General features: G+C 43.7%; 1 protein-coding gene and 1 long non-coding RNA gene across 2 annotated transcripts in view; both read left to right on the top strand.

Moving 5' to 3' along the window:
- The window catches only part of LOC148126482 (uncharacterized), a 456,824-nt gene that overhangs the window by 106,789 nt on the left and 329,066 nt on the right, over positions 1–20,969 (top strand). The gene's annotated exons all lie outside the window — the stretch shown is intronic.
- Positions 1–20,969, top strand: part of PTP4A3 (protein tyrosine phosphatase 4A3) — a 111,072-nt gene that overhangs the window by 22,954 nt on the left and 67,149 nt on the right. Inside the window, exon 2 of the mRNA XM_026716050.2 lies at positions 7,440–7,562. The gene's annotated coding sequence lies outside the window, so the exon portion shown is untranslated. The remainder of the gene's footprint in view (positions 1–7,439; positions 7,563–20,969) is intronic.

The raw sequence follows: 20,969 nt of genomic DNA, 5'->3' as shown, positions 1-20,969 counted from the left end.
CAGCCCCCCTCCCTCCCACCGCAATATTCGCTCTTTAAGACGCACAGACATTTTCACCCACTTTTTTGGGGGGAGTGTGTCTTATAGTGTGAAAAATACAGTAGTAACCACGTTAAGTGAATCTGGCTTCCCCATTGACTTGTCTTCAGAATGGATCACGTGACCTTGGGAAACAGCAATGGTCATAAATATGAACCAGTTGCCAAGCATCTGAATTTTGATCGCATCGTCACAGTTAGAGTGGGTCAAATTTTTCAACTTTTCACCTTCCAAACATCAGGGGTGCTCAAAAGGTTCTGACATACTTTGTGGATTGTAAAGATATTTGGGTTAAACTATAATGTAATTTACTCATGCTTGGTAAGTAACTACATATACATAGTAACTTTTTAACATTTAGTTTCATTTGGGGATGCTACAACCGTTGTAACTGAAAAACGGTCATAAGTCTCATTTTTCAGTGCCATTGTAACTTTGAATGGTTACTGAACAAACTGTTGTAAGTTGAGAATTACCTATATTTGATTTATTTACCATGCCTCTTCCAACTCTGTTATTCTGTTATATTGATGACCGTGTCTCACACTTATGACTCATGTTCATGAGATCAATATTCAAACATGGCAGCTGACTCAGATTTATGACTGTTGTAGTATCCCCAGGATCGTGTAAACCCTCTTTTTGCAACCTTCCGACAAGCCTAGTCAACGGGGAAATCAGTTTTACTTAACAGCTGTGTTATTAACTTAACACCTGTAGCAATTCCCTGAACAACCAGGGCAAGAAAGTTCATAAAATGGGGCAACACTCACTTAGTGACGGGAGTGTTGGGCTCCACTGGTCATAAGTCGAGGACTGCCTGTAAAATAATCCAGTTGATTTTGGGGACGAGAACCGCAGTGGTAAAATGCTACCGGTTAGGCCCGGTTTGGCCCAACCGGTAGCAAAAATTGCTATCGGTTCGGCCCAACCAGTAGTAAAAAAAAGCTCTGATGATCAGCTATGAGGAGAAAGAAGGGGAAAGCTCAGGATCGGCCCTCCCACTCGCCCTTTTTTCTGTTCTTTATCCTCTCAGTGTCAACTCATAAAATATTTCTATGGTCTTTTTAGCGTTGCCAGCGGGAAGGCGGGGGGGGAGAGCAGCGAGCAGCTCGCATTCCATAAATGTTTTCAAAGATAGTTTCTAGGTGATGGAAGTTTCTGCCGCAACAAAATCAAACTGGAGAGTATGATTGATGACTCTTGGCTATGGATGTGTCCCATTGGAGAATATGAATTATAATGCACCCAGCGGATGGGCGGGAAACCAGGGTCAAGGCTGACAATGAATCACCCTTGTCTCAGAGTCAGCTACACCCAGGCAGCGCCAGCATGTTTACTCCTAATAAATCATCTTTTAAGTTTTGGAAGTTCGGCTAGAGACTCATGATTGAAATGGGGGTGACTGCTGGAGCCCTGACACCCAGCTGATCGGCATGGCAGAGCCTCAGCTGGTGGTTTGGAAAGCTGCGTGTGCACGATCAACGAACTGGTTAGGGAAACTGGTAGAATCCCACCCCTGGAGCGGAGATGGAACCGCTGACTCTTCAAAGAGATTCATGGTCTGTTTGTCTTTGGTTACTCGAGCTTCGTCTTGTCGGAGTGAATCTCTGCAGGGCATTTGGTAAACATGGTTTCAAATGACAGCTCCAATTTCTTTCGCAGGGATTTGTAAACCGTGATCAGCTGCCGTAGGAGTGACACCTGCAAAAACCCATTTTTTTTTGCATGACTCACAAAATCCAACGCCTGAGTATGTGAATAGTGAAACCTCACTTTGTCAACCCAGGAGGCTGTTTATCCCGACACAAAGACCAATTCAATTCATTTCTTTATGTTACGTCTGCGCGTACCAATTTACTTTTGATTGCTGTCTTGTGATTCACGCATTACGCTAAGTTGTTATTTGCTTTATTGGGATTTATTGAATGATATAGTCACTACAGATTAAAAAGAGTTGGAAGGGACCTCGTAGGTCATCTAGTCCAAGCCCCTGCCCAAGTAAGGAAACCCGACATCATTTCTGACAAATGGCAGTCCAGTCTCTTCTTGAAAGCCTCCAGTGATGAAGCTCCCACAACTTCCGAAGGCAACTTCTGTTCTGTAGGTTGATTGTCCTCACTTTCAGAAAATTTCTCCTTATTTCTATGTTGAATCCATCCATTATTCCTTGTTTGGCGTTTGGGTGCTTTGGAAAATAGCTTGACCCCCTTCCTCCTCTCTGTGGCAGCCCCTCAAATATTGGAAGGCTGCTATCATGTCTCCCCTGGTCCTTCTCTTCCCTAGACTAGCCAGGCCCAGTTCCTGCAACCGTTCATCGTATGTTTTTTTCGCCTGTCCCCTAATCATCTTGGTTGCTCTTCTCTGCACCTTTTCTAGAGTTTATGCAGTTAGTTTAGAAACTGTCATTGGATGATTCATGAATCAGACTAGTCTTGGGGTTATTTTCCCACTTTGGAATGAGGTGTCAAATTTGATGGGGTCTTTTATACCCTTTTTTTTTCTTTTTAATCAGTGATGGCATTAGGAAAATAACTATTGCTTTGCTGAGTATATTATCATACAGTTGGAAGAACTCTTTTAGAGCATCAAGCCAATCATCTAATAAGTTGCAGGTATCCAAATTGAGCAATAGAAGAAAATGTTTGCTGATGTGGTATTTGAATATTTGATAGCACCGAGTACATAATTTGGTAATGAAACATCTGCGAGAAAACAGCCAAGGACAGGATCCCACAAATCCAAATTCTCTCACTGTATTTCAATCAGGAAGTATTAATGACTACTCCTTAGGTGTGTTTTTATCTACTGTGCCTCATCTTAAACATCATCCTATCCAACCCACATTTAAATAACTTGTTGTTCAGAATATCTTAAGATGCCTGGCTAAAATCGAGCTATATTACACCTACAGTGTTCCCATAATCAACTAAGTCAGCTGATCAGCCTGGTATTCCATGATAACCTCTGATGATTACTGCTATTGTCAGGAAGAACACAAAGATCAGGGCTCCAATAATACATGCCCATTCAAATCATAAGTCTCTAGCCACATCTCTCCGAGTAAAAAAAAAAAAAGATTTATGAGGAGTGAACATGTCGGCGTTACCTGGGTGCAGCCAACGCTAAAATACATCATTCATTTCCTCCTTGACCCCGGTCTTCTCCCCACCTCCTGGATGTATATTCTCCAATGGGACACATCCATAGCCAAGAGTGTTCAAACATGCTCTCCAGTAATAATCTTGTGCGCCAACAACTTCGGCTGCCTAGCAGTTATCTGAAGCATTTAAGAAATGCATTATTTTCCCCACTCTCTTTCTGCTGGCATCTAAAAAGATCAAAGAAGTATTTTTTAGTTGACAGATATATACAGGTAGTCCTCGATTTACAAATTCATTTAGTGACCATTCAAAGTTACAACGGCACTGAAAAAAGCGACTTACGACCGTTTTTCACAGTTACAACCTTTGCAACATCCCCATGATCATGTGATCAGAATTCAGATGCTTGGCAATTGGTGCATACTTATGACCGTTGCTGTTTTCCAAGGTCATGTGATTCCCAAAGTCGATGGGAAAGCCAGGTTCACTTAACAACCGGGTTTGCTAACTTTATCAACTGCAGTGATTCACATAACAACCAGGGCAAGAAAGGTCATGAAATGGGGCAAAACTCACTTAACAAATGTCTCACTTCATGGCAGAACTGTTGAGCTCAGTTACCGTCGTAAACTGAGGACTAACTGTATTTGCGTATCATTTTCAAAAAAGAATGTTACCTTTTAAGCCAGTACCTAATTCTTAACTCAAGAATTACTTACTACAGAACCTAGAATAATAGTGTTGAAAGGGATCTTGGAGATCTTCTAGCCCAACCCCCTGCTCTTGCAGGAGACCCTATACCCTTTCAGACAATTGGTTATCCAATCTCTTAAAATCCACCAGTAATGACGCACCCACAGCTTCTAGATACAGGAAGTCCTCAATTAATGACTGCTCCTTTCAGCGACCATTCAGAGTTGCGGCGGTGCTGAATGAGTAACATTTACAACCAGTCCTTGGAGTTGTAACTCGAGGACTGCCTGTAGTAAAGATCTCTCTCGTTCACCTTGCAATCCTTCAATATCTCAGCTCAAATCTTCATTCAGGACAAAAATCCGGTTTTCAGCAACCACTTTTAGGTGACAAGCCGTTCCTTGTACAAAGAGTAATTAGAACTCCTACTCAAGCCAGGGAGAAGGTTACCTGGGGACAAATCTCTCTGCCCATGGAGTCCAGTGAAACTAATGGGCTCCTCAAAGGTCCTTGTGACATCCTTGTGGTTCCTATTTAAGGAGGCACTTAAAATCCTTTTTTGGTCTCTGCAGATCACGAACAAGTAAACATATCTTTTGAAAAAGCCATTGTACGTTTCGGATAAGATTGACCTTTCTGAAGGAAGGTTTTTTAAAAAAGTTCTTTTATTTCGGTGATTCTTTTTCACTTTTAAAAAACCGTTCTGTTAAGTCAAGGATCACTTGCAGACAGTAAAATCTTCCATGTATTAAAGTTGGTTTGATATGGATTCAAAAAAATAACAAACCAGTAAAGTCATCCTGTATTAAATTTGCTTTGATATTTTTTTGAATCTATATCAAACCAACTTCAATGTAGAGAAAGGCAGATTCACTCAAGAGTCATGTGACTAACTTTACAGCTGCACTGATTCACTTAACTACGGCAAGAAAGGTCACAAAATGGGGCAAAACTCCCTTAAATGTCTCGCTTAGAGACAGAAATATCAGGCTGAATTGTGGTCGTAAGTCGAGGACTACCTATATTTCCATTGATATAATCGTAAACTCTTCGGTTCAAAAACACATTTTTTCCCCCAGGAAAATTAGCCGAGTTAAATCTTAGCTTTCAGGAACAAGAAAAAGGACCCAGCTGGCTGCAGAGATTAGATCTTCCATTTTTTAGTGGACTTCCTCTGTTGATTAAATTAAATGAAATTAAAAGGAACTGGGTTAAATAGCAGATTTGTGCAAAAAGTTGTCGCCCTGCCAAGTCACTTTGCCCAACCGACTAACAAAGGATTCTTGGTCAGTTTGGCATCCTGTTAAAACTTTCCGGTTGGAAGGCTTAAAAAAAAAAAAATTAGGTAATGAGCAATAACTTCCCTGGAAAGATTATTTTTAAAATCCAGCGGTTATAGGTTTTAGGGTAGCATCTCAACCTGTCCTGTTCCTAGTCTGAATATTATTATTGTGTTAGAAAGAAAATCCACCTGGGTTCAGTTCCAAATTGGGAGAAAGACGCTGGAAACAAAATGGAGGCTGGAGGTTGATTGGAAAGAAGGCTCATTTATTGGCGGACAGAACCACCAGGGTTTGTGTTCTGGGGCAGCTGACTACTGGCTTGGTTTTACCTGGGATTTTTATACAGGTTGTTTTTTTTTTACAGCATTGTGTAATTTGGAGGCTTGCCTTGTGTGTTTTTATTATTTGATTGGTTTTTTTTTAAATTTAACCTTTATTGAAGTTTGAAATATTAAAATACAAGTAAATCTAAAAATAACTTTTTACAAATCTCAATTTTCTTTGACAGTACTAAAAAATCGTAGTTTTATATTTTACATTTCCACACATTCCTAATTATTCATATACATATTTATATTTTCTTCTGATCTATACATTTCTTATTCCTATTTATCCATTAATATCTAATATTTTCCCAAACTCTGTAATATTTCGAGTCTTCCTTGTCTTATTTGATTGGTTTTTATTTGTTTTGCAAAGTGATGGCTCTTAATTATTACTTCCTTAGTCCTAACCCTGTTGGGTATGTGTAAATTGATTTTTATCCTGTTATATCTATTGCCTCTAGCCTGCCTTTTATTTAATGGACAGGTATTATTTTCACTTTTCTCGGTATCCTGTCCTTTATCCCATCTACCCTGGAGCTGAAGTTCTTTTGTCTTGGGACAGAGTGGATTTGATCAAGTCCTAATTAAATCACTAGTAAAAAGGCTTGGTTTAAATAAATTCGATTTAAATCATACTGCAGAATATATACAGCCTCGTGCTACATAACTAAGCTCCATTTCATGCTGAATCAACTAAATTATTAATGTATCTCTAATAGAAAAGTATCTTTAGATGGATTTTTATTCCAAAAGCATTTTATTAAAATAAATTTGATATTTTTTTAAAAAAAAATGATTTAAATTTAAAAAAATCCAATTTATTTGCTTCCAGATTTTATTATTATTATTATTTTTAATTATTGATTTTTATCCACTCTGTCTTGAGAATAGACTGACCCAATCTAAGAAGAAATTTCCTGACAATTAGAACAATTAACCATTAGAACAACTTGCCTTCAGAAGTTTGTTTGTTTATTTATTGATTTGATTTGATTTGATTTGTCAATCACTTACAAGATAATAGGTATAAGTATGTACGTAGTTATAAATACATGAAATGAGTACATATAAGAAAAATAAAAGAAAAAATAGGACAGGGACGGTAGGCACGTTGGTGCACTTATACACACCCCCTACAGACCTCTTAGGAAAGGGGTGAGGTCAATAGTAGACAGTCTAAGGTTAAAGTTTTTGGGGTTTGGGGAAAAAACCACAGAGTTAGGTAGAATATTCCAAACATTGACCACTCTGTTGCTGAAGTCGTATTTTCTGCAATCAAGTTTGGTGCGGTTAACTTTGAGTTTGTATCTGTTGTGTGCTCTTGTGGTGTTATGGTTGAAGCTGAAATATTCATTGACAGGTAAGTCATTGCAATGTATGATTTTTTTTATATGTATGATTTTTCATAAAATCATAAAATTGATAAAATCATAAAATACAAAAATCATAAAATTGATTTCACAAAAATCAATGTATGATTTTTATGAAAGTTGTGAGTGCTTCAACCCTGGAAGTTTTTTAAGAAGGGATTGGACAACCATTCGTCTGAAATGGTATAGGGTTTCCTGTTTGAGCAGGGGGTTGGACTAGAAGACCTTTAAGGGTACCTTCCAACTCTGTTATTCTATTCTGATTTAATCTTTCTTAATGGGCACAACATATCTGCTGGGGGCTATTAAGAAAGTGTGAGTCTGCTTTTTGTCTTGAGCATGTTTCTCCATTTCTCCCTTTGGGGAAATAAAATTTTTGGCCTTTTTTAATATAGGATCCAATCTGGGTCGGTCTTTGGGATCGGAAGTTTCGTCTTCCATCTTTGAAGTACGATCGTAACAGAGCCTTCCCATTTACAGTGGGAAAAACAGTCATAAAGTCACTTTTTTTCAGGGCCAGCGTCAAATCCAAAGTCACTAAATGAAATGCTTGTAAGTTTGAGGACTGAGCTGTTTGAAGATTCTGTTCGGCGGATGTAGAATTTCAACCTGTCTCCTTTCCAGGTGTGGCTGGTGCAGTGTGACTTGGGAAAGTGCCAAGGATGGAAATCCAAGAACGGAGATGAAATTATTTGGCACAGCATTGTGCTATATCGGACACCATTCTGGAAATCTGTTCTAATTTTGGTAAGTCACTCAAGTGCTGAAGGATGATGGGGTTGGGATTGTCACAAACTGAGGGGAGCTGTTTTATTTGTGACGCCAGCCCAGTCTTCTTCTGCTGGAGACGTTTTCAATTTCCATCCATCGTTAAATTCATCCGTTGCTTGTTGTTTTTCATGGATTTGGGATTTTCCCGGTATTGGGAGAAATATCCATCTGGATTCAGTTTAAAGTGGGGAGAAGGACATTAGAAACATGGAGCCTGATAGGAAAGATGATTTATTGATGGACAGGACTACATAGGTTTGAAGTCCTGGGCAGCTGACCACATGGAGCGGAGAGTGAGGGTTATTTATACCTTCTCCTGGGCCTTTCCCTTGAGCTTCCTGTTCCTGTGGCAAGAGCATGTTTCTATTGGCTGTAGTCAGACTCCCATGGGGTCATGTGGAGTCATGTTTGTCTGAGTCAAGTTTGGTTGAACCTTGGGCTGATGCAATGTCCCCAGGTGATTTTGTAATGCCGTGAGCCCTGCTGCTAGATAACCCTATAATGTCCTAGAGCAGGCTTGTCCAAACTTTCACCTTCCCTGGGCCACATTAGAAGATGAAAATTTGGTTTGGGCCGCACATAAAATAAAATAACAGTAACGATGCCTGATCATCCAAAAAAACCATAGAAAACATTTTTTTCATAAGATATAAAAAATAGTCAACCAGGGAGAAAGGAACGCGGGGGGAGCTTGCCCGCCTCGCGCCTACCTCTCCTCCTGCAAATGGCCCGGCTGGATGCGGCAGGACTGGAAGGCAAGGACCAGGAGGCTCGGTGCAGCAGCAGCGGCGGGGCAGAAGCCGCTAAAACAGCTCTGGCGGCAGCAGCAACAGCAGGAGGTGGCGGAGTGGGACTCTTGGCCTGCGGCTGCCTCAGCACGAGGAGCACTTTGACGGCACCCGCCTTTTCTGTTGCTGCATGGCGTGGCACTCGCCCCGCCTCGCGCCTGCCTCTCCTCCTCCTCGCTGGCTCGTCCTCTTGCACGAAGGTTGGGGTGGGCACTGGGCTGCATTACGAGCCGACCTGGGCCACATGCGGCCCGCGGCAAGCGGGTTGGACAAGCCTGTCCTAGAGGATCATGTCTTAATCGCATCACCCTGGAGCTGAAGATCTTTTGTTTTGTAGGTAGACTGGCCCGGTCCTTCTCAAATGGCATCAAATATCTGCTGGGGCAGGGTGTTGAAGTTCTGAGTTTTTGTCTTTAGAAACATGTTTCTCCTTTAGGGAAAATACAATATTCTGCCCTTTTAATATTTCCTAAATATTCTTCTAGGAGAGGGGTAAGTTCCCTCACCATTAATAAAAGTGCGGAGAGTGAATTTGGTGTCCCTTGTTCTGAGTTTTTGTGATACGAGAATGGAAAGAGAATTTCAACTGAATGGATGAAATGTTGGCCAGTTTGTTCGAGAAAGGAAATGACACCACAAGGAGAGGCAGGAAGATATGCTTCCTGTAGGCAGCTGCTCCCACCAAAATGTATAGGAAGTCCCCGACTTATAACCGTTCATTTAGTGACTGTCCAAAAGTTACCACGGCGCCCCCAAAAAGTAACTTAAAATTGTTGTCCAGGACCATTCCAGAATGGGAGTGGGATTTTTGAAGAGGAGGAGGAGGATTGTAAGGTCTTCAGTGCTGTCTGAGCTTGGTTGTTTTCTTGAAGACATTTCATTACCCAACTTGGTAACATCATCAGTGCTATGAAGGAGTGGGGTTTGCGGAGAGGAGGAGGAGGACTGTGAGGTCCATGGTCCTCTGAGGTTTGTAGTTTTCTTGCAGATGTTCCATCACCCAGCACTGATGATGTTGTCTAGTTGGGTCATGAATCGTCTGTAAGAAAACAACCAAGCTCTGAGCACCTCACAATATTTGATAGTTCTACCCCAAATCTGTAGTTGGAAGGTAGAAAAACACACCATTGCTCCCTACACAGGGATAAAAGGAGAAAATCCAGATTTGCTTAATTTAAAGAATGAAAAAGCACGGTGCCCATCTGTGTCCTTAACCATGAATGGATGGGTTTGAGAACTTAAACTGGGTTCCATGGAGGAAGGGGGCTTGCTCCAGTGCAGGGGTGTCAAATTCAAAGTCCGTGGGCTGGATCCAGTCCATGGGGTGCTTAAATCCATCCCATGGGGCCGGATTGGAAATATCAAAGGACTTTCCCGTGGTGGCCAAAAGAGGCTTCGTGCAGCCCCCCTGCGCCTCGTTTTCACCCTCCATGGTCTCTTGCAGCATTCCTGCCAGCTGAAACCATGCCATAAATGGACTAAAAAATGGGCCAAAAATAGACTGAAAATTGGGCCAAAACATCAGAGAAATGGGCTCAGAACAGGCCAAAAAACAGGGTGAAAATATCCAAAATATCCAAGACCTGGGCCCAAAACGGGCTGAAAAATGAAGCCAAAACAGGCCAAAAAATGGGCCCAAAATGGTTTGAAAAATGAATCCAAAATAAGTGAAAAAATGGGTCCAAAACAGGCTGAAAAATGAATCCAAAACAGGTCAAAAATAGGCCGAAAATGGGCCCAAAACAGGTTGAAAAACAGGCTGAAAATGCACCCAAAATAGGCTAAAATGGGTTCAAAACAGGCCAAAAATGGGCCAAACGACAGATTCAAAATGTCCCCCAAATGGGATGAAAAATGGGCCAAAACATCTAAAAAATGGCTCCAAAACAGGGCAAAAATGGGCTGAAATTGGGCTCAAAACATCCAAAAACTGGGCCAAAAACGGGCTGAAAAATGAATCCAAAACAGGCCAAAAATGGGCCAAAACATCAAAAAATGGCCCAAAACAGGCCCAAAACACATCGAAAAATAGCCATTTTGGGGCCGGCAGAGTGCTGCAGGAGGCATCCAGCCCACCCCCGGCCTGCAGTGGAGAACTACAATACTGATCCAGCCCTCCAAGGAATCCAGTTTGACACCCCTGCTCCAGTACATCAGGAAAGCCCGAGGGATGTGGGGTTGAAGGCCACATTTTCAGGTTGTGGGGGGAAGAGAACAGAGAAGCAGATCCTTGGAAGAAATGAGAAGGACCACCCTGGTTTTGTTGGGCCATCTCCATTTCAAAGCCAGCTCTTCAACCACATCAGAAGGCCTTGAAAGTGGAGGAGAACCTCTTGGGTTGGGAAATTGGGTTAGCAAAATGAGTCCCTCGTGGACCCAGTAGCTTTAAATGCTTCCATGTGACCCGCGATGGATTTGGGGAGATCTGTTCCTCCCGGTGAAGCTTTGGAAGAAAGCTTCAGGTTCTGGAAGGTGTCCAGGATGCTTGATGGTCCACCTCAGGCTAATTGACATGCCTGATGGGGACATCCCAAGACTAGGAGTTGACCTTCCCTGTGTGATGACCCGGGGCGTGGCACAAAGGCAACACAGTCAGATAAACAATAAGAGTCATTTTATTATCTCCAATATCCAGGTTACTTTCAGGCTGGAGAAAACCTCTCCCAGGGACAGTCTTTGACTGTAGAAAATTCAGTCCAAAACAAGGTACACACAAACTGTAACTTAAAATCCAAACAAACCAAACTGAAGTAATTAGCTTGCCAGGGCAGGAGAAGGAATTTCAGACTTGAAAGCACAGTTGGGAAGACACCAGGAACAGATAAGCCATGTCAATGCAAGATAAGGTCACGTTTGCTCCCAAGAGTTTGGTGCACACAGCTTGCCTTTTTTATACACTCTCTTCCCAGCTGCAGCTAATGAAGGGAATCAGGGCCCTTTCCTCCCCTGTAAGCCACACAACCCACGTTGCTCCCTTCTCCATTCCCTGCATGCGCTAGGATGACGAGGGGGTGGGCCTGGGTCTTCCTCTGAACTCCCTGTCCCTTGTTCTACCTCCTCCCTGTTCTGCCCAGCTGGACTTTGCCCTTCCCCAGTTTCCTCCACAGCCAAGGGAGCCACACTCCCACTTCCTGTCAGCTGTTCAGCCTTCTCCCCCAAGTCAGATTCCGACAGGGGCATGACACCCTGGTTTCTTCTCCCAGTTTTGGTTTGGGGGTGTTTGGGGTGTGGACTTTGTTGATGGCCTTCCAAAGCTCTTTTTGACCCTATGTGAATCTTCCATCTTTCCTCTGGTGGTGTCCTTCAGATCTACAGGTATTCCTCGACGTATGACCACAATCGAGCCCAAACTCGCTGTTGCTAAGCAAGACACTTGTTAAGTGAGTTCTGCCCCATTTCTTGCCACCGTTAAGTGAATCACTGCACTTGTTAAATTAAGAACCCGGTTGTTAAGTGAATCTGGTTTCCCCGTTGATTTTCCTGGTCAGAAGGTCGCAAAAGGAGCCATGTGACCCTGGAACGCTGCAAGCGTCATAAATAAGTTGCCAAGCGGCCAAATTTTGATCACGTGACCTTGGGGATGCGGCAGCGGTCTTAAGTGTTCTCATCTGGGTTGTATTCTTTTTCTAGTTTTCTACCTATTACAGGTAGTCCTCGACTTACAACCGTTCATTTGGTGACCGTTCAAAGTTACAACAGCATTGAAAAAAGTGACTTGTGACCATTTTTCACACTTAACGACCGTTGCAGCATTCCCCCCCGTGGTCACGAGATCAGAATTTGGATCCTGGCAACTGTCTCATATTTATGACGGTTTCAGGTCATGTGATCCCCTTTTGGAACCTTCTGAAAAGCAGAGCCACTGGGGAAGCCAGATTCATTTAACAACCGTGGGACTAACTTAACAAATGTAGCAATTCATTTAACAACAGTGCCAAGAAAGGTCACACAATGGGAATGTGACTCCTGTAACTCTCTTGCTTAGCAGAGATTTTGGGCTTCATTGTGGTCGTACACAGAGGGCTACCCCTAGTTTGCTAATGGGTTACTCTAGGTTTTAATTGCGTTATTTTACTTTTCATGGAGATGTTTAGCTCTCGAGATACTATTTGTATTTATATTAATTCTGGGTGTTTGCAAACTCTAAATCCTCCTAAGGTGTTTCTTTAAATATACGCATGGTTGTCTTCAATTTGTTTTGGTTCTAAATACTGGTTTTTAGTCAGGGGACAGTTGAGCCATGAACGAATTTGGCGAAGTAGAATTTTGCAACCGTCGTGTTTTTCTTTTAATCTACACCACACCTTCGTGAAGGTGTGTAATGAAGACCCATTGCTGCTTGTTATTAAAGTCTGTCTCCTTTAGATTCCAACCGAGATCCTGTAGGACAGCTTCAAATGTTAACTCAGTGTCCTTGCTTCGTGTTGCCCTGCGGGACTTAAAGCTCTTGTATCAACTTTTGGAGAACATCAAGATTTCAACCCAGCTTAACTCAGTAACCCTAACTCAGTACTTTTCTTAGATCAGGAGTCCCCAATCCCTAGTTCTGATCCAGCTCCCCAAAAATGACAAACCCCCTGACGTGAACTCAAAAGATTCCTTTATTAGGAGCGCTGGCAGCCTTGGCAAAAAGTTTATCTTGCAGGCTAACCAAGTCCGTCCAGCTGGAAGATGAATAGTTGCCACATCTATTCATCTCCGCCCCCTGCTTTTTATGCCCAGAGCAAGGCGAGGCTTCGTTAGCAGTGCTGGCTCTTCTGTCCCAAGGACCGGCCCATAGATTTCCACTGCTCTCCTCTCCTCTGCCTTCTCTGCATCTGTGTATCAGGCCCTGGACCCAGCTGTTCCACCTCTTCCTCATCAGCCACCTCCAGAGCTGGGGGCTGTTGACTCTTCATCTGAGGGCTGACGGATGGTCCCGGTACCACCTCTGTCTCTCTCTTTGTGTCAGCTCCATGGGTGGATAGATAAGAGAGGTGTTAGTTGGATGGATGGAGAAAGGAAAGGAAAGGCAGATACGAAAGATAAGGAATAGGTAGGGAGGAGGGAAGGAATGAAGGGGAGAAGGAGGGGAGGGAGGGAGGGAAGCAGGAAGACAGGCAGGAAGGAATGAAAAGGAGGGAGGGAAAGGCAACGGAGAAATAGAGGAGGGAAGGATGGAGGGAAGGAAGGAAGGAAGGATGGACAACCCTTGGAATCAGATCATTGCACACCTGGAGTAAAGATTGGAAGGTCACACGGAGAGCCGTGGAGTGAACTGAGTTGACCTGGTGAGCCAGAGGCTGGAGATCTTGCTGGAGATCTTGAGGTCGAAATTGTGCAAGGTCTCGTTTGGCTTCCGCGTTGGAGCTGGTGCCAGATGCAGGTGCAACCTTCTCATACCTGTGCTGGTCATGGCCTTGCCCTGGAGTGTATAAAGTACCCAGGTTTTCTCCATGACTCCCTCACAAACTCTCTCTCTCTCTCTCTCTCTCTCTCTTTCTTTCTTTCCCCCTCCCTCCCTCCCTTCCACAGTTGCAGGTTTGCAATTTTCTCATGCTTAAAACTTTTATTTTCGTTGGCTGCCGTCAAGTCAGTGGTCCAGATGTTACGGTGTTGCTATTAACCTCCACACAGAAATACCGATAACATAGATAGTCCTCGACTTCTGACTGGCAATTGAGCCCAGAATTCCTGTTGCTAAGAGAGAGAGTTGTAAAATGAGGAATTTACCTCATTTGACGGTTGTTAACTGAATCAGTCCAGCTGTTGCCTTTGTAACCCGGTTGTTAAGTGAATCTGGTTTCCCTATGAACTTTGCTTGTCAGAAGGTTGCAACAGAAGATCACATGATCCCGGGACTCTGAGACCGTCATAAATATTAGTCCGCTGTCAAGCATCCGAATGTAAATCACACGACCACGGGGATGCTGAAGCGGTCATAGGTGTGCAAAATCGTCATAAATTGTTACTTTTTTTCTGTGCCGTTGTAACTTTGAAGGGTCATTAAATGAACTGTTCCAAAATGAGGACTTCCTGTACTGTAAGTAACTTCTCAGTCAGATCAAGAGTCACCTCAGGTCACTCTTTAACTGATCCAAATCTAGATGCTACCTTCAAGATGTTGAAAATTTAAGAGACTTTGTTTACTAGGAAAGAGATGGTATCGGGGTTAATATAAGATCATTATCTTCTTTTAACAAATCTATAATCACTTGTGGGTTGGAGTCTGGGCAACTGAATGGAGCTAGCAGAGTTTTTACTGGCCGGATGCCCTTCTGTTGCCAATGAGGAGTTTTGTTCAGCAGATATATTCTCAGCGTGCCCAGAAAGAGAATTATCTGCCTCTACCTAGGATCAAACTCACAGACTTCTGATTGTGAGGCAAGAGCTGCACCTCTGGCCACCCCACCATTTCGTGGTTAATATAGGATCCCAAGATTAAATCTAGTTCTACTGCTCTGCCTTAAATTTTACTGTTTCTTTCACCAGTTTTGCTGTTCTTTGTTTCGGGAATATTTTTCTTGTTGATCTTGTTGAATATTTTTCTTCGTGCTGATCTTGGACTGTCATACAGGTAGTCCTTGACTTACAACAGTTCATTTAATGACCATTTGCAGTTAACAACAGCACTGAAAAAGTGTCCTACAACTGTTTTCCACACTTAGGACCGTTTCTGCCTCCCCGGGGTCACGTGATCCAAATTCGGACACTTGGCAATGGTTTCGTATTTAGGACGGTTGCAGCGTCCCGGGGTCATGCGGTCCCCCTTTGCGACCTTCTGACAAGCTACGGAGAAGCCAGATTCACTTAACAAGCTGTGTTACTAATTTAAGAACCGTGGTCATTTGCTTAATGGTGGCAAGAAAGGCCGTAAAAATGGGGCAAAGTTCGCTTAACAGCCGATTCATTTAACAACAGGAATTTGTAACAATTGTGGTCGGAAGTCGAGGACTTCCTGTAGCTAACTTTCCAAGTTTTAAGGTCCTTCTCTTTTGACTCCTCTCCTTGGCGATTTTAGGTGACTGCAGAGTCTGTGTGAAATAAAAAATGGTGTGATGACCCAGGGCATGGCACAAAGACAACACAGTCAGATAGTCAGTAGGAGTCCTTTTATTATCTCCAACTTTGCCCCCAATGTCCAGGTTACCTTCTGACTGGAGAAAAACTCTCCCAGGAACAGTCTTTGACTGCAGAAAATTAAGTCCAAAACATGGTCAACACAAACTGTAACTTAAAGTCCAAACAAGTCAAACTGAAGTAATTAGTTTGGCAGAGCAAGAGCAAGAATTTCAGACTTGAACGCATGGCAAAACTCACATGGTTGGGAAGATGCCAGGACCACAGATAAGCCATGACAACACAAGATAAAGTCATGTTTGCTCCCAACAGCCTGCCGCACACAGCCTGCCTTTCTTATCTTCCATGTCTTCCATGCTGTGACTAATGAAGGTAATCAGGGCCCTTTCCTCCCCCGTAAGCCATGCAACCCACGCTGCTCTCTTCTCCCTTCCTCCCTGCTTGCCCTCTGCTCTGCCCAGCTGGATTTGGCCCTTTCCTAGCCTCCTCCACAGCCAATGGAGCCACACTTAGATTCCCTGTCAGCTGTCCGGCTCCCTCCTCAGATTCAGACTCTGAAAGGGGCATGACAAATGGTTTACAGCTGTGGTGATACATATGTTATTTCTGCTGCCATGGTATCTTCCAGATACATTGTGATTGTAACCTTCCGGCCCCCATAACACATCTGGAGGACAACAGCTTTATTGTTTCCATTCTCTTAAAAATCCAGCGCTTCCTTATTTTAATTTTCAGATTAATCCCTCGGGTGAGCTTAACATTCAGAATTCATTTTAACTGCTCTACTGGTGGGAGGCCACCAGTGAAGCAAAGGAGAATTTTGTGTATTGAACTGTTTAACGCCAGCCCAGCTGTTTTTTGGATGCAAACTATAGGGAATTATTTTCCCAAGATTTTCTGACACATCCAAACATTAGATGAGAATATTGGTAGCTCAGGATTGAACCGAGAGGGTTCTTAGTTCTCTCTGAGCTGGGTGGTTTTCTTGCAAATGTTTCTTTACCCAACGGGAGTAACAAAAGCCGGGCACTCAGACAAATCAGCCATCAACTGGCACATAGAAATGAACAATGTTTACATACCATTTAAAAGAAACAATCAAAAAGACCTCTCCTGCACTCAACACCCACGTAAGCAGAGGTTAACACCAAGATTAATACTAGGCCAGCAGTGAAGAAGTAAATAATACTCCAGTTGAGGAACTACTAACTCACACAAACAAACTCACAGTAAACAACAGCTTAATCAAAGAGAACACTCCCTCCCACGCCGACAGGGTGAGCCACTAGTGTTTAAGGAGAGCAAACCCCACTCCTTTCTAGCCCTGATGGTGTTCCCTAGTTGGGTCATGAAATGTCTGCAAGAAAACCACCAAGCTCAGAGAGCAACAAGGACCCCACAGTCTTCCTCCTCCACCCTACAAACCTTCTAGCACTGATGATGTTACCTAGTTGGGTAATGAAACGTCTCCAGGAAAACTACCAAGAGCACCAAAGGCTCCATATTCCTCCTCTTCCACCCTGCAAGCCTCATGCCCATCTAGCACTGATGATATTACCTAGTTGGGTTATGAAATGTCTGTGGGAAAACGTTTATCCCCCTTACAGATATCAATACCAAAAGTGGAAACATTTAAGAACCATCAGTACAGGAACTTCTCCAAAGTTTGGAATCCTCTTTGAAGGTCTTATCTGCTCCCCTTTGGCATTGACATTTTCTCTTTCCGTCTGTTGGATGAAGGCGTGCGTGCTCCTGGATGAAAGATGTTGGCTTGAACTCACACAGGACTAAAGAATTGACAGGTTTCCTTTTTGTCTTTACTCGTCCGTGTCTCGTATGGGTGCACATAAATCGTCAGGAAGTGTGTCTCTTTCCCACCCACCCCCCATTACGTCAAAGACATTCTCTGGCTTTGTGTAAGCTTGTGAAATTAGCAGCCTGTTGACAATAGCACACCGGGCCCATTGGCCCTCATCCCAGGTTTCTCTTTGGAGTATATCTCTGGAATTATACGTATTGACGTAGGTAAGGATGTTGTAATGGGCAGAATTTATTGGAACGATTTGCATTTCAAATGTCTGTTCCGGCACGGTTTACCCAAGAAAATACAGGATAATAAGAGTTGGAAGGGACCTTGGAGGTCTTCTAGTCTAACACACACACACCCCGCCCCCCGCTGAAGCAGGAGATCCTATACCATTCCAAACAAACGGTTGTCCAATTTCTTCTTAAAAGCCTCCAGTTTTGGAGCATTTAACAATTTCTGGAGGCAAGTTGTTCCACGGAGTAATTGTTCTCGCTGTCAGGAAATTCCTCCTTAGTTCGAGGTTGGTTCTCTCTTTGATTGGTTTCCAAGCCTGATAAAGGTCTGTAATTGTGAAATTGCTTCTTGTTCCGCCTTCAGGTGCTTTTGAGAATAGGTTGACTCTCTCTTCTTTGTGGCAACCCCTGAGATATTGGAAGACTGCCATCATGTGTCAGAAATCAAACCGTCTGCCAGAAATGGTATAGGGCCAGAGGTGGCACACAGAGCCCTCTCTGGGCGCATGCGAGCCATCGCCCCAGTTCATTTCTGCCACACATGTGCACACGCCACCTGCCAGCCAGCTGGTCTTTGAAACTCTGCCACCTATACGTGGGGAGTGGGGTGCTTGCGGGGGATGCGTGCGCATGTATGGGGGGGACGCGCATGTATGCGTGGGGGTGGGGTACGCACACGTGTTGTGTTTTGGGGGTGCGCCTACATGCTTTGGGTACTCTGCTGAAAAGGTTAGCCATCACTGGTATAGGTTCTCCTGCTTGGTGCAGGGGGTTGGACTAGATGACCTAAAAGGTCCCTTCCAACTCTGTTATTCTATTCCATATTTTATTATTCTATTCTAATGCCACCCCAGTCTTTCTTTTCACTAGAGTAGACATTCTTGCAACCGTTCTTCATATGTTTTAGCTTCCAGGCCCCTAATCATCTTTGTTGCTCTTCTCTGCACTCTTTCCAGAGTCTCAACATCTTAAGGGTCCTCCTTAAGACTTTGAAAAAACAAGCTGCTTTCCACAAACTCTTTGAATGAATTTTCACAATTCTAGTGCTCCGACCTAGGCTTCCCCAACAGCATGAAGCCGTCCCGATAGTGAATTCCTCTCCAGCAAGGTCCCAGCCAACAGTCTTTCAAGATATTTCACAATTACACACCTTTATCAGGCTTTGAAAGTTACCAGGCCAGTATCTTTCAGATGCCACACTGTAGCAGACAATACTTGGCAAGAATGCAGGAACAAATCGTCACCTAAATGAACTTAATTGTCTCCTGCAAAGCCCCATTCCCCTTTCGCTCCTCTTTTTTTCCCCATGGGAGGGGCCCTTGACCGTCCACCTGTGCCTTTAATCCCCAAGTCGACCCTTGTTCCTTAACTGTTCCCTTCTCCTGGCAGCTCTGTGCATGCGCACACTGGGAACAGGCTCCAGCTGTTCTTCTGCCCCACTGATCTCCGACTCAAAGGCAGCTGATAACTGTCGGACGGCCCTGGCCCCATCTCTGCCTTTGATTTGTCAGAGCCTTCCCCAGACTCCAGGACTGGCCCATTTCCTCCCCAACCTCTTCACTGCCTAAATCTGCTGCCAGCTCCGCTGATGGGCCACAACAGTGAATGGACCCTTTAAGAAGGATTCTTAACTTCTCCGCTGTCCCTCAGCCTTTACTTTGCCTTTGAAGGCGAGACCACTATACATTTCCCGCCATTTTCTTCAGCATGATTTCCCGCCATTTTCTTCAGCATGCTTTCCCGCCATTTTCTTCAGCATGATTTCCCGCCATTTTCTTCAGCATGATTTCCCGCCATTTTCTTCAGCGTGCCTCTTTAAACGTAACATTTTCTACCATTTCATCCAGTGGTGGGACTATTCGGTGGCTGCATTTGAGGGCTTTGTGCATCAGGCTGTTCAAGCCATTTTCCTCAACTTCTGCAAATGGAGAATATTCCATAGAATATTAGTACCAATAAAGGAGAATATTCGTAGCTCAGGGTTGAAATAAGGGGGTCCTTGGGGCTCTCTGAGCGTGGTGGGGTTTTTTTGTACTTCAGGTTCCCTTCCAACTCTGGTTATTCTTTCCAACCTCTTTATCAGCTATGATAGCCATTTCCGTTCCTTTCTGTGCAGCAGGATAACATGGTGCCTCTGGAACTTTGAGCAAATTTGCTTAATGACCCAACTCTGGCCGCTAAAAGGATTACCTAATACTGTCGTTGTGAGACCAAACCCGCTTCTACCACTGATGATGCTATCTAGTTTTGAGTAATGAAACCTCTGTAAGAAAACATCCAAGTTCAGAGAACACCAAAGACCCCACAGTCGTCTTCCTCCTCCTCCTCCTCTCTCTCCCTTCTAGTACGGATAATGTTGCCTATTTGGGTCGTGAAACACAAGAAAATAACTAAGCTCAGAGAGCCCCAAGGATCCCACTATCCTCCTCCTCCTCCCTTCTAGCACTGATAATATTGCCTATTTGGGTCGTGAAACACAAGAAAATAACTAAGCTCAGAGAGCCCCAAGGATCCCACTATCCTCCTCCTCCTCCCTTCTAGCACTGATAATATTGCCTAGTTGGGTTGTGAAACATCTGCAAGAAAACAACCAAGCTCAGAGAGCCCCAAGGATCCCACTATCCTCCTCCTCCTCCCTTCTAGCACTGATAATATTGCCTAGTTGGGTTGTGAAACGTCTGCAAGAAAACAACCAAGCTCAGAGAGCCCCAAGGATCCCACTATCCTCCTCCTCCTCCCTTCTAGCACTGATAATATTGCCTAGTTGGGTTGTGAAACGTCTGCAAGAAAACAACCAAGCTCAGAGAGCCCCAAGGATCCCACTATCCTCCTCCTCCTCCCTTCTAGCACTGAAAATGTTTCCTAGTTGGGTCGTGAAACGTCTGCAAGAAAACAACCAAGCTCAGGCAACACCAAGGACCCCACAGTCCTCCTCTCCACAACCCCCGCTCCCTCCTAGCACTGATAATGTTGCCTAGTTGGGTCATGAAATGCCTAAAAGAAAACAACCAAGCTCAGGCAGCACCGAGGACCCATCGTAGAATATTTGACCTGAGTTTATCACTTGAACCTGGGATCTGACTGGAAGCTTTCTGAATGCAAACAATTGCATTTTCCTGCTCTGCTGGAGAGGTTAAAAGCCTTTTCATTATATTGTTTTGTCTCATTAAGCAATTGTTTTTGGTTGCTGCTCAAGACGAAACCTTTCAACTCCTAGGAGAATTTAAAAACCCTAGGAGAATTTTTATATACTGTGTGTATCTCTCTTTTGTGAAGGCTCTAAATGGCTTACAGAAAAAAATGTTTATTTAAAGCCCCAAGAAAAATAAAGAAACCCACGGGGGGCTGGAGAAGGGGGTTATGATTAAAAAAAACCACAATTGCATCATACAATATTTGGTTTTTTCAGGGAAAAAAAAAACGTTCTTTGTCTACTGGTGAATTTCTGTTTCCAGTCAGATCCCATCAACTGAGGCCCTCTGCAGATGTTATGTCG

Source organism: Pseudonaja textilis, chromosome 3 (genome assembly GCF_049901715.1).
Source record: "Pseudonaja textilis isolate UNSWEBS1 chromosome 3, rPseTex1.2, whole genome shotgun sequence".
Taxonomy (NCBI): Eukaryota; Metazoa; Chordata; class Lepidosauria; order Squamata; family Elapidae; genus Pseudonaja; species Pseudonaja textilis.
This window is presented reverse-complemented; position numbering and strand designations above follow the sequence as displayed.